This window comes from Cavia porcellus, unplaced genomic scaffold, assembly GCF_034190915.1.
Source record: "Cavia porcellus strain 051 isolate PalLab524CR breed Dunkin Hartley unplaced genomic scaffold, mCavPor4.1 scaffold_3, whole genome shotgun sequence".
NCBI lineage: Eukaryota > Metazoa > Chordata > Mammalia > Rodentia > Caviidae > Cavia > Cavia porcellus.
This window is the reverse complement of record NW_026947486.1, coordinates 62,021,712-62,034,903: the sequence shown is the minus strand read 5'-3', so window position 1 is coordinate 62,034,903 and position 13,192 is coordinate 62,021,712.

Below are 13,192 nucleotides of genomic sequence, written 5' to 3'. Positions count from 1 at the left end.
TGTATCCCAATGTGAATAAAACAATCACAACAATCAAGTTGTACTTGTTTCCAAATAGAGTGACTCTTTATTAAACAAAGGCATACACTTTCATGCAGGAGTTACCTGTATGAAATTAGCGAACGTGTTACAGAATATGAGTGCCCTCTCTGGTACAGTTTGCATTTTGGAAGACCCTCAAAAGGTATCTAGTGACGCATTTAAATCCAAATTTGCTCCTCCTCAATGTTTTGACAGCACTTCCTATTCACTATCCTGTTGAAATATTATTGTGTCAGTATAGTTTCAACAGTGTCTTCTTCAATTTGCTGTTTTTTGAAATCGAAACTTTCTGTACATATACAGCACAGACTTCATAAAGATATCAAATGTTCAGAACTAAGAGAATTTGTCACCATCTGTTTTCATCAGCAGTGTTCTTTGAAGATGATATTATTTTTACTGTATGTAGCACTTCAAAATCTGTGGGCATTTAGAGGGAATTAAAGAGTAATTTAAAAAAATTATGTGGATGGAGTTCCTCTAATCCACATATTTGGGCTTTAAAATGTTGTATTTTTAAATGCAAAATATTTATGAGAATAGAAAATTAAAAATTAATAATCACCTAGTCTATAAATATGCAGGTGTGGATATCAATCACCAAAATAAAAACAGAGGTACTTTTCTTTAAAATATGTTTTCTTAGTGCACACTAATTTTACAAAACATTAGGTCTCAATTTGGCATTTTTATACAGGTATATAATACATTCATCGTATCCACCCACACTGTGACCCCCCCTTACTCTCCCCATCCTTCCTCTTATTTTTTCCTCTTGTCTAACATTAGCAGTGTCTTTCTTTCAACTTTCAGATCATTCTTCCAGATACCACATATCTGGAGAAATGTGCGATACTTACATTTTGGTATCTGGATTTCTTTCACTTAATGGGATGTAGTTCAGTTCTATCGTTTTCCTGAAATTAAAATCGGTGAATTCTGCTTTCTATGTCTGCCACATATTCTTTATCATTTATGAGATATTATCCATGTTTTCAAAGTGTAACTGTTATGAATTATGCCACAATAAATGTGTATCCGGGTGTCCCTCCAATACGTTCCTTAAGTTCCCTCTTGCATCTACTACGGGCATCATATAGCTCAGTCACATGATAGTTCTAGTTTTGGTTTTTCAAGGAATGCCCATACTGACTTTCAATGTGGCTCTACTAAATTACAACCCAAGGCTGGGAATGGAGCTCAGCAGCAAGTGCCAACTTGACAATAAATAAATAAATAATAAGTAAAATCTTCCTCAGCATTGTAGAAATGTTCTTTTCCCCGTGCATTCATACCATTATTTATTGTTTTATGGGGGCTTCTATTCTTGATGTCAGCCATTCTGTTAGGGATTAAATACAATCTCAATGTATGTTTATTTTCCAATTTTCTTGGCCAGGGGTTTAGCTCAGTGGCATAAGCGCCTGCCTAGCAAGTACGAGGTTGTGAGTTCAATTCCCGGTACCAAAAAAAAAAAAAAAAAAAAAAAAAAATTCCAATTTGCCTAATGGCTAAAGATGCTGAACATTTCTTTGTGTACTTAGCAGATATTTTGCTGCTTATTTTGAGAAATATCCTTGCAATTTTTTGCCCATTATACATTGAATTATTTGGGGATTTATTGCTGTTGAGATTTTGTGTATTTTTTATATATTTTACATAGCACTCTGCTGTTCATAGTATAGGTGGCAAAAATGTCTCCAGTTCTTTACGTTGTCTTTTCTCTCTGTTGACTGCTTCCTTTGCTGTGAAAGTGACATCCTTATATATAATCCCTACCATCGATATTGGTACTTGCTATCCTTTTCTGTGCTGGTGGCATTCAAAGCAGGAAGGTTTTTATCAGTGTTTATGGTTTCAAGTATTCCACTTACGTTTCTTGTATCTCAGGAAATAAAGCAACTGACATATTTATGTTGGGTAATCTTTTCCACATCCTTTTGAATTTGGTTCACTATTATTTTCTAAGTATTTTCACATGTATGTTTCTCAAAGATGTATAGGTTTCCTTGTTTTGTGTCTCCATATAATGTTTTGCTATGGGAGTAGAACTGGCCTTGTACAATGAATCAGAAACACTTCTCACATTTGTTTTTCATGGAAAAGTTTAAGAAGTACAGGTGTTAGTTCTTTAGGTAGCTTGTAAAATTTACCAGTGAACCTGACCAGTCTTGCAATTTCCTTTGCCTGGAAACTTTTTGTTATGAGTTCAACTTCATTACTTGCCTTTAATCCGTTAATGGTTTTTCTTTTATTTGCTTGGTTCCAATTTGTTATGCTACCAGTACCTAGGGAAATTCCCCAATATCTTGCAATGTACATTTCCATAATAGGTGCTAGGAACTCTGGTTTCATTGGCATCTGTCGTTTCATCTCCAATTTGAATGATTTGGGACCCTTCTCTCTTACTTTTAGTTAGTTTGACAAAGGAATAATCAAGCCTGTTTATCTATCAGGGAAAGGGATAAAAGTGAAAAGAGTCACTGAAATGCAGATGTTTGCTGAAATGGCCTTGGATGCAGTCTTTCTGCAGAGAAAATATCTATTTCTCTTAGGAAAGAAACATTATGTACAGATAGCCTTGAGTACACTATGAGTGTCCTTGATTTTAGGCAGAACAAAATCACCTTCTACAAAATCACGTTCTACAACATGGAAGTCTGGTGGCACCAAGCTAGCTTTGTCTGAACACAGTACTTAAGAAATTAACGAAGTGGATCCAGTGCTGGTGTTGTCTCTCTCCTCAGTTGGAAGGCTCAGTGTCATTAAAGATCCTTCCCCTAGAGGATCTATAACTTTGGTGCTCTCTCTTGCCTCCTACACTACTCACACTAGTAAAGAAACAAAACCAAACAGTGTCTGTCTACTGATGAATTCATTAAAAAAAATGTGGTACATATTAACAGTGAAATTCTGTTCATTCACAGAAAAGATAAAATCCTGTCCATGTATTTATTCTAATAGGTTTATCTTTGTAAGTGACTTGATGTTACTTTCTCAAATAATTCAGAGAAAGAGGCACTATAGTGACTACTAGTATGTTAACTTAACTGGGGGTGAAAAACAATGATGCTTAAGTTGTTCCATTCTGACCTGTGTGGTTCTATTACAAGGTCCTCTTTTATCTCAATCTCCATCCTTTTTTTAAAAATTAATCATATTGTTTCTTATTTTTTTCAATTAAGGGAAAACTAAATTAAAAAATAGCGGGATATATTATAGTAACTATTTTGTTGTCCTATTAACCTGATTTGAACCCCAGTATTTCTCTCCCCATCTTGTTCTGTCTGATTTTACTATATTCTATTTTGTTTGATAGTATCAAGTTTGAGGGTATAGGCAACCACTTTGAAGGCAATAAGATTTACTATGATGCCCATTATGGTGTGACTGTTATCTTCTTTTGAAGTCCTGTAAGGTCTCCAGTGTAGGTTTTATTGGTCTTGTTCTGTACTGTTTTGAACAATTCTATTATACCTGATGATATAGGCAACTCTTTTTAAAAATAGCAAGAGGCACAATGGTAACCAGTTTTGATCACCTGATATTCTATTTTTGCATCATGTACTCTGCCCATCCTTCTGTTCTAACCAATTCTGTTTTGTTTAGTCAGTTTAGGTTTTATTCTCTTCAGAAAAAGTCATAATAACTGTGGGAGTAAAAAAAACCAAAAAAGTGTAATTGTTAATGTAAAAAAAGAGAGGAAAGGAAGGTGGTCTAAGGGATATTACTACATGTATGTTTGAGTGTGTAGGATGGAAAACCATATTACTGAGCTTTTGTTGGATCTTTGAATGGAACTGTCTGCAAACTCACTGTATGAATGTCCACTTTATAGGCTTTAATTTTATAATTTGGACAACTGTTTCTAAGAAGACAATGTGTAACCTATTAACTAGTGATTTCTTACTGTATATTCTTTTCTTGAAATTCTGTATTACTTGTACCCTTTTACTGCTTTGTTTTATTTCCTTTCTTTTTTCTGTTAAAATAAAAAAAGAAGAAATAATGATTCTAAATATAAATTCACCCAATATGAAATAATTTACCTATATAAAACAAATGTTAATAGATCTAAAGGAAGAAATATACTACAGTGTAATAATAGTGGGACATTTTAATTTTTCACACTCAGTAATGAAAAAATTATCTAGATAAAAATAAAAAAATAGACTGCACTATACAGTAAATGATCCTAATAGACATCTACAGAACCATCCACTGATCAGATGCAGAATACAAATTTCTAACTGCTAGGAAGAAAGGAAAGGGAAGTAGAGGTACAGAGCCAAAGACAGGTTTTATTGGAATTAAAATTTAAGAGAGATTGCTGGTATGAGGACCAAGAAGCCTGTCTCTTACAGACTCAGGGGTTTTATAGGGATAAGAAGGTGGGGAACAGCTGAGAAAGGGAGTTGGAACTGTCCTTCAAGTAGTTGGCTGGCAAGTTGTGTACTGTCAATAAGCAGAGCCTGACTGACCTTCAAAGTAGCACTTTCTGGGAGCTGACTGATAGGCAGGCAGCTTGCAAGTTTGGGGACATTGAAACATTAGGAACATGAGAACGAAGGGGTGTTTTGGATCCACATTAGTCACAAGGTGTTGGCCTGAATTCTTTCAATAATAGCATATGGAAAAGTCTCCAGAATAGATTATATGATATGTTTCAGAGCTAGTCTTAACAGATTTTCCAAACTTGAAATATTATCTTTTTCTGACTACTGTACAAAATTATGAATGAGTAATAAGAAAAATTTTGGTCACTATACTAATGAATGGATATTTTAAAACATAATTCTGAAAAATCAATGAAGAAATTAAGAAGACTTGAAAAATTTTGAAACAAATCAAAATGAAGGTACAACATATAGAAACTGAAGAGATTGACTCAATTATTTTGATAATATTTCAAATAAAATTTTCAAGTTGATCAAAAGATTAGCATTAAAAAGAAGCCAAGTACTTTGTATCTGAACAGTATAAAAATGCCTCATGGGAATGTGAATAAGTAGCAAGGATCCGTACTGTGAAGGCTCAGAATTACAAATGTGAAAAACTTTGATTTGAGAAGAGACTCCTGGGCCTTTATCATCTGTTCTGTTCCGTTGATTCTCAAGTCTGTTTTTTGTTTGTTTGTTTGTTTGGGTTTTTTTTTTTTTTTTTTTTTTTTTTTTTTTTTTTTTGCTGGTACCATACTGATTTTATTATAGCACCTCTGTAGTATAATTTCAAGTCTGGGATTATGATGCCTCTGGCCTTGCCTTTGTTGCCCAGGATTGCCTTTGCTATTCTAGATCTCTTATGGTTCCATGTGAATTTTGGGAATGTTTTCTCTAGGTCTGTGAGGTACGCTAATAGCATTTTGATCAGGATTGCATTAAATATGTCATGGCAACACACTCCAGAATGTTGACAGAATAGAGACCAAGAACTGATTTGCTGGGATTCCGTTTATAATTCTGAGTCATCCAGGCACTCAGGGGCTTCTGAATCTTCTGGAAATATACAAATGGACTCAGCTACTGCTCCAGTTGACAGCTGGTGTTGGTGTCATTCAGGTAGTGCTCATTTTACGTGCATACAGAACACAAGACTTTTTGTGGGGTCAGAGAAGCTTCCACCCAGATTTCAAAAGATCGCTTGGGATTTCATGCAGTTTGCTCCTGAGAGAATAGTGTGAGAAACTGAAAGTGAATTTGATGTTCAGTGGAGACACTAGAATGTTGGAAAATCCAAGAATGTGAGTTGTCTGAAAAAAGCTGCAAAGAGTGAGCAAAGCCAGCCCAGAAGACAGGGTATGATGACTGTAACTACCACTGACAATGCTGGATAGTTAGGGATACCCAAGACTATTGGAGTTCACGTCTTGCTCTCTGCTTCCTCATTACAGGCCTCAGATCTACTGGAATTTCCTTTTGTTGTCCAACTCAAAACTTAAGTATAATTTGGCTGTGCCATTTGCTCCTGATTCTCAATACAAATCTGGCTAAAAGCCCCCAACAATACTTGTGCCACAGCCTCAATATTGGGCTGCCACAAGATTTCTTTTGTCACATTAATGAGTCTAAGGCTTTTAATATCAGTCTTCCACAAAGAATCAAGTACTGAGTGAAATGCAGAATTTCCCGCCAGACGGTAACATGCATTGTACAGAGTTAAACTGCCAATGCAATTCTACCATTCCATGTCCTCCAATGACCCACCATTGGTCCTCCAACCAAACTTCACCTCATGACATCACATTTAGCTATAAACTATGACTAGACTAATTCACTGATGAGTATAATGAGTATCAAGTATCACTTCTCAAGCGCTCCACCTACAACACTAGACTTTGTGGAAACATCTAGATTTAAATCAAAAAGACATAAAACAAAATCAGTACTAAGAAGAAAAATTATAACAGTGCCTGCATCAAATAAAGCAGAAATACCATATATAAACAACTTACAGTTTTACCTCAACAGAGAAAAAAACATATCATTACTAGGATGAAAGAAATTATTAAGTTTAGGGCCAAGGATTTAGCTCAGCTGTGTAAGTGCCTGCCTGACAAGCACAAGGTCATGAGTTTGATCTCTGGTACCAAAACAATCATCCTCATCCTCATCCTCATCATCATCATCATCGTCATCGGGCTGGGGATTTGGCTCAGCAGCGTAAGCACCTGCCTTGTGAGTGCATGGTCCTGAGTTCAATCCCTGGTACAGGTAAAAAAAAATAGCCATCATCATCATCATCATCATCATCATCATCATCATCATCATTATCAGAAAATTCAGAGAAAAAATGAACAAAATAGAGGCCAAAAACAGTGTAAAAATCACCCAAAGTGTTGGTTTTGGCAAAAAATAAAATTAACAGTGTAACAGTTATAAATATGAAAAGAGAGATGACCCAAATAACTAAAATCAGCTATAAAGAAAAAATCATATCATAGATAAGGAAAGCATCAAAACTGACAGTACAGAAACACAAAGCATCATTAAAGAACAACTAATTCATTAAACAAAACCTGAAAACTTCAATTATACAATAACTTTGCTGAAAAATTTGATAGCCTTGAAAAACTGAACACCTTATTGGAAACACAACTGACCAAAGTTGAATCACAAAGAAATAGAAAATTTGAACAGAGCAATAATGACTAAAAATACTGAATTGGTGAAATGTCTATGTCCAGGATCAGAAGAGCTTATTGTAAATTCAAACCCTTAATGATAAACTAACAATTCTCAAATTATTTCAAGACACTGAAGAAGAGAGAATTTTCCTGTACTTATTCTGTCTAGCCAGCCTTACCCTTATACCAAAACATGACAAAGACACAAGAAAAAAGAAAGTTACAGATTAATACTCTTTTTCTGTGTGTGTCTTTTTCCTTTTTATCGGTACCGGGGATCGAACTCATGACGGCCTGCTTGCAAGGCAGGCGCTTATGCTGCTGAGCTAAATCCCCAGCCCCCCAGATTAATATTCTTGATGAATATAAGTACAAAATTTCTCAACAAAACATTGACAAGTGAAATAAAATAGTACATGAAAATGATTGTTCACCACAATTAAGTGGGACTCACTAAGGTATACATTGATGGTTTATCATATGAAAATCAATAAATGTGATATGCTGCATCAAAGGACTAAAGAAGAAAAAGCACATGATCATCTCAGTAGTTGAATAAAAGGCACATAATCAAATTTATTATCTGTTCATGGTAAGAACTCTAAATGAATTAGGTACATAAGGAATTTGCATCAATTGGACAAAAGATGCATTGACCAAGCCAAAAGGTAATTCCATACTGAATGGAGGGAAGCTTTCCCTACAAGATTTGAAGAAAACAAAGACATGTGCTTCCACTAATTTCATTCATATCCACATGTGGAAGCATGAAACTAGATTCCTCTCATCACATACACAAACCAAATCAAAATTAATAAAAACCCATAACACAATATTTGAAACTAAAACTACTACAAGAAAACACAGAGAAAATTATTTATGACATTAGAGTTGGCAGGAATTTTTAATAAGATCCCCCCAAAATAGGGGAAAAAAAGGCAAACTGAATTGCACCAAATTAAAAAGTTTCTGCACAGCAAAGCAATCAACAGAGTGAAAGACAACCAATAAATACTTCAAATTATACTTCTAACAAGAGGTTAATGTCCAACATGTGTAAGAAAATCAACTCTGAAAGAATTCCACTTAAAATAGATAAGTAATAAAAATCTAAATTTCTCAAAAGAAATACAGATGGCCAAAACATACGTTAAGAAATACTCAACATCACTAATCATCAGGAAAATGCAAATCAAAAGCACAGTGAGACATTATCTCATGATACTTAAACTATTATCAAATTACAAAAGATAACAAGTGCTGTGAGAGTGCAGAGAACACACACTATTGACAGGAAAATAAATTTCTATTATGGGGGTTGGAGATTTAGCTCAGCGGCATAAGTGCCTGCTTTGAAAGTGCATGGTTGTGAGTTCGATCCCCGGTACAGATACAGAAAAAAAAATTCTATTATGGAAAACACTGTGGCACTTCTGCCAAAAATTAAACAGAGGACTGCCATATGATCCGTCACTGCATACCTGAGTATATATGTACTTAAGGGGGATAAGTTCTGTACATTTAAAAGACATCTGCATTCTCATGTTCATTGCTACATTACCCACACTAATAAAGAAACAAAAACCAAACTAAGTGTCTGTCTACTGGTGAATTCATAATGAAAATGTGGAACATATTCACAATGACATTCTGTTCATCCATAGAAAAGATAAAATCCTGTCCATGTATTTATTCTAATAGGTTTATCTTTGTAAGTGACTTGGTGTTACTTTCTTGCATCTTTTGAATCCATTTCCTCATTTTGTACTTGTCGCATTTTCACTGTATGACAGGAAACAGGGAGGTTCTTTTCCACTCATGCTTGTTTGTGGTTGTAAATGCCTCTGTAACTGGATATCCATATCTTTACTGAGATCTGGGAAGTTTTTTGCTACGAATCTACTGAATACATTCTCAACGTATTTAGTCTGTATCGTGGTGCCATCTTTTACACCGAAAATTCGTAACTATGGCTTTGAACTGTGTCCCAGGTTTCTTGAATGCTACGTGTACCATTTCTTTTTCTTCTTTCTTAATGTCTGAGTGTGACAGTTCATCATCTTCATGCCCTGAAAATTGACTTCTCTGGGTCCACTCCCTCTCCTGGTGTTTTTCACTGTTGTTTTGATTTGACTATAAATGGAAACTTTTAATATAGGAGTCTGGTACTATGTAGAGAAAAATGTGCAGGAATTTAAGTGCAATAATTTATGAAGAACCATTATTCAAATTGCATTTTTCACAGGGTCCAATTACAGATAATAATACCCAGTGATAGCATGATTACAAGAAGCACTGTATGTAGCTTGGATATAGTATAAAAAAGAACATGGATATATTTCACTGATATATGGTGCTGTAACATCTATATCTATATATCTGTATCACATAACTCTATATCTATAAATTTTTCAAGGGAAACTTTAGAATTATATTTTGAATTTGAAAACAGAGTTGATATGAGTGAATAGCAAGAAGAAATTTTGGGAAACTTAAAGCCTTACTTCTAATAGTTTAATATACGTGAACAAGACTTTTTAAATCTTTTAATGGTCTTTCTGTGAAGGGTGATTTCATATTGTTCTGGAGATACGTGTCATAAAAATGACACAGTTCTTGCTTAAATGCACTGCATGGAGTTTCTGCCTTCTATTTCTGTATCTTTTTCTTGAAGGAAGTTCTCATTGTAACTTTCGTCATCACAGAACTCTTTGTTTTTATGTTGTGATAACCCCCAACGTTCGTCCTATTATCTAAAGCCATACACAGTTTCCCTTCTTTCCCACTGCATGGCATTGACAATAAAGCTACCTGGAGCTAAGCCAATGAATTCCTCAAAGAAGCACACAAAAAAACATTTCAAATACAGCTTCTGTAATGACAGAGCACAACCTGATTTCTGCCTCTTTATGCAATGGCTAGGTGAGCTAGTTTGATTTCTGAAAATAAATTTACTCAGGATATCTGGCCCAATACAACATACTTATGTCTGAGCAAAATAAGCGTGGTTGAGAATCTAAGTCTAATCACATCTGTTCTGTCACTCTCCTTGTTTTCGCTTTTCTGCTCTACACACAATCACTCTTCCTAAAGTCACTAGCACTTAAATTTAAAACATCCACCAGACCTCAACCGTAAAACTAAAGGGCCAACTACTCAAAAGATTTCCTGTAAATTCTGAGAAACCATATGCAACATAGATGGCCTATCAACTTGAATCACCTAAATAACTGAAAAGCCAGACAAGTCCAGTGCCTAAACCAGATCCCTGGCACCACAATCTATGACATAGAATTGCATTATGCATATTGCCTGTGTATACCAGGGGGTTAACCCCATTGATATAACTTTACTTTATTCTTTATTTGTTTTTGTATGAGGGATCGAACACATGACCTCGCACCTGCCAGGCAGGCACTTGTGCTGCTGAGCTAAAGCCCCGGCCTGTGATGTAACTTAAAAAAATATTAGAAAGCGCCTGCTAATCATGTGAGGCAAGAAGCCAATGATATGTGTACCCAGTGATAAGAGCAAAATCTGATCTACGCACGAATTACAAATAGATCCCCAGGAACTGGGAGGAACCCAATCACCTTCAGTGCTCAGTGATTGTCAATAGGGCCTAGGGGTACTGAGTGTAATTCTTCCCTGTCTTCCACTGGTCACAGGTTCATCTCTATGGAGTTACAGAAATAAGATTGGGACAGATATCAAACCTTGAAATAGGATTCCATCTATGACTGTACATTGTTGCTTTCTAAACATAATTTAACATTTCATAGGAGGCACTAGCATAAATATGTGGCTCATAGTTTCTTCCTATATTTATTTATATGGTCCCTGATAAATCGCCACAAGGATGTCTGGTTTCTGATTTGCACAAACACTCTTCTCTCTTCCTCGTCTTCATTCTGAAATCATGGTTGACTTGGAGAGGTTTAAACCACAGGAACAGTGTGTTGTCCTTGCTAGCACCTTCAGCATTCACTGCAGTAGAAATTTCATTCTGTTGCGTGTTTGCGACTATTTATGTAAGCTTGCCATGCCACAGCACACTAGCAAAGTAATCCGTAGGCTGGTATAATATTGCTTGCCCGGGTCAGCAAACCGGAAAGTAAACCCAATTTGTCATGTGAGGTACAGTTTCTCACACAAACGATTGAAAGCGGTATTTGTGAAACCGATATGTGAAAAAAAAATTGGTACTATGTAATGTCCTCCAACGTTTCTAGCAGGACAGAAAATATAAATACTGCAGAACTGAGTTAGTTTGAGATTCCCCTATATTATAATAGCCGCAATTCAGGCAAGTGGCAAGTATGATCTTCAATGATTTTTCTAATACTTCTGTTTTTAGTGTCTTTTTATTGTATAATAATTTTATTCCTTTAATTTTTCTATTTTTACACTGAGTAAAAATGCACATTATGTGTTACATATGAAATTATAAAAAAATACAGAATTGGTATTGTGATAGCATCACAATACCAGTACAAGCATCTTTAAAAAGACTGAAACTGTACACTAAAATTTGTCCTTTTACGAAAGTTTGAGAATGCTTTTCTTCAGGTACAAGAGAACTACCAAGGTTTTAATATTTTATATACTTCATATCTAAAGACATTAAGTCAAAGGTATGTTTTTCAATTACAAATTTTAAAACACTTTCACGCTATATCAAAGATAAACTAGATTTTTATAAGAAGCAGTAGAATAAACTGATGAATTCCGAAAACAAAGGACCTCATCAAGCATATTTGGAGGCAAAACTTTGGCAAGGAAATATTGTATTTGAGTAACAACCTTAATCTGGGGGAGGAAACAACTAAACAATTTGGCTTATGATCTGACATGGATAGGTGATCAGTTGTTTCCTGTGAAGATCAATCACACATGGCAATTCTGTCTAATGTCATTGATTTTTCCAGTGTCAGCACAAATTCTCTAAATTCAGGATAGCAAGATTGTGCACGAATATTGGCTCAATGCAAAATTCATGTGCAAAAATATAGTCTTAAAATTAAAGTGATCATTTCTTTGTTCTTGCACGTCTAAGGTACAAAAGAGCAATAATTCCATGTCATCTTCTGCATATCTTCTGAATTTTTATGAAAAATTCACAACAGCAAGGAACAGACACAATGAATTATATTTTCTCTTATAACACGTTATTGTTTAATAGGAGAACAGAGTACCTAGGAAATTGTGACATCAAGAAGGATAACAAATACTTAATACACAAATGGACACAAACTAACGATGGGTTCTTCATTTAATTAGAGAAATTAGTTTTATTACCTGTGTGGTAGTACAGAAAACACTGGTGAAACGGGAAGAAAAAGTGGCATCTGATCATGTACCAGAAAGATCTGTTCAATCCATGAAGAATTAAATAAAATCTCGCCGAGAAGGATGAAGGATTAATGTAGCCTTTTCTAAAAACCTGGGCAATCCTTAAAAGAGAAAAGAAAATGTTTGATCATTATGGATCTGAAAGAAATACGGGTCGTTCTGCCTTAAAAAAGTATACACATGTAAAATACATGTAAAGTCTGTCTTCTTGGCCAACACTTTGGCATATAAGCATTTTAAATGCAAAGCTCAAGTTCCTGATATACCACAACAGTACATCTTATTTTTATAACAAAAAGATTAGTGTCATTTTTTTAAAAAGCCAATGCATTCAAGAATGCCGAGCATTTTATACCTTCTTACATGAAAATTTATCTCGTATTGATGGTAGGGTTTTTTTTTGTGTATATATATATATATATATATATATATATATAAAATGTGTGTGTGTGTGTGTGTGTATACACACACACACACACACACACACACACACACACACAAATGCACACACAATACATTAGAAAGACTGTCCTAAAGTTCATCATTGTAGTCCAAACTGACTGTCGGTAAATTCTGAGAGTACTTGAAATTATTTAGAGCTCATTCCAAAGACAATGCTCACCATCTTAAGTGACTGACATTTGTTGCTGGCTTCAGTGTTTGTGAATTTGTAGG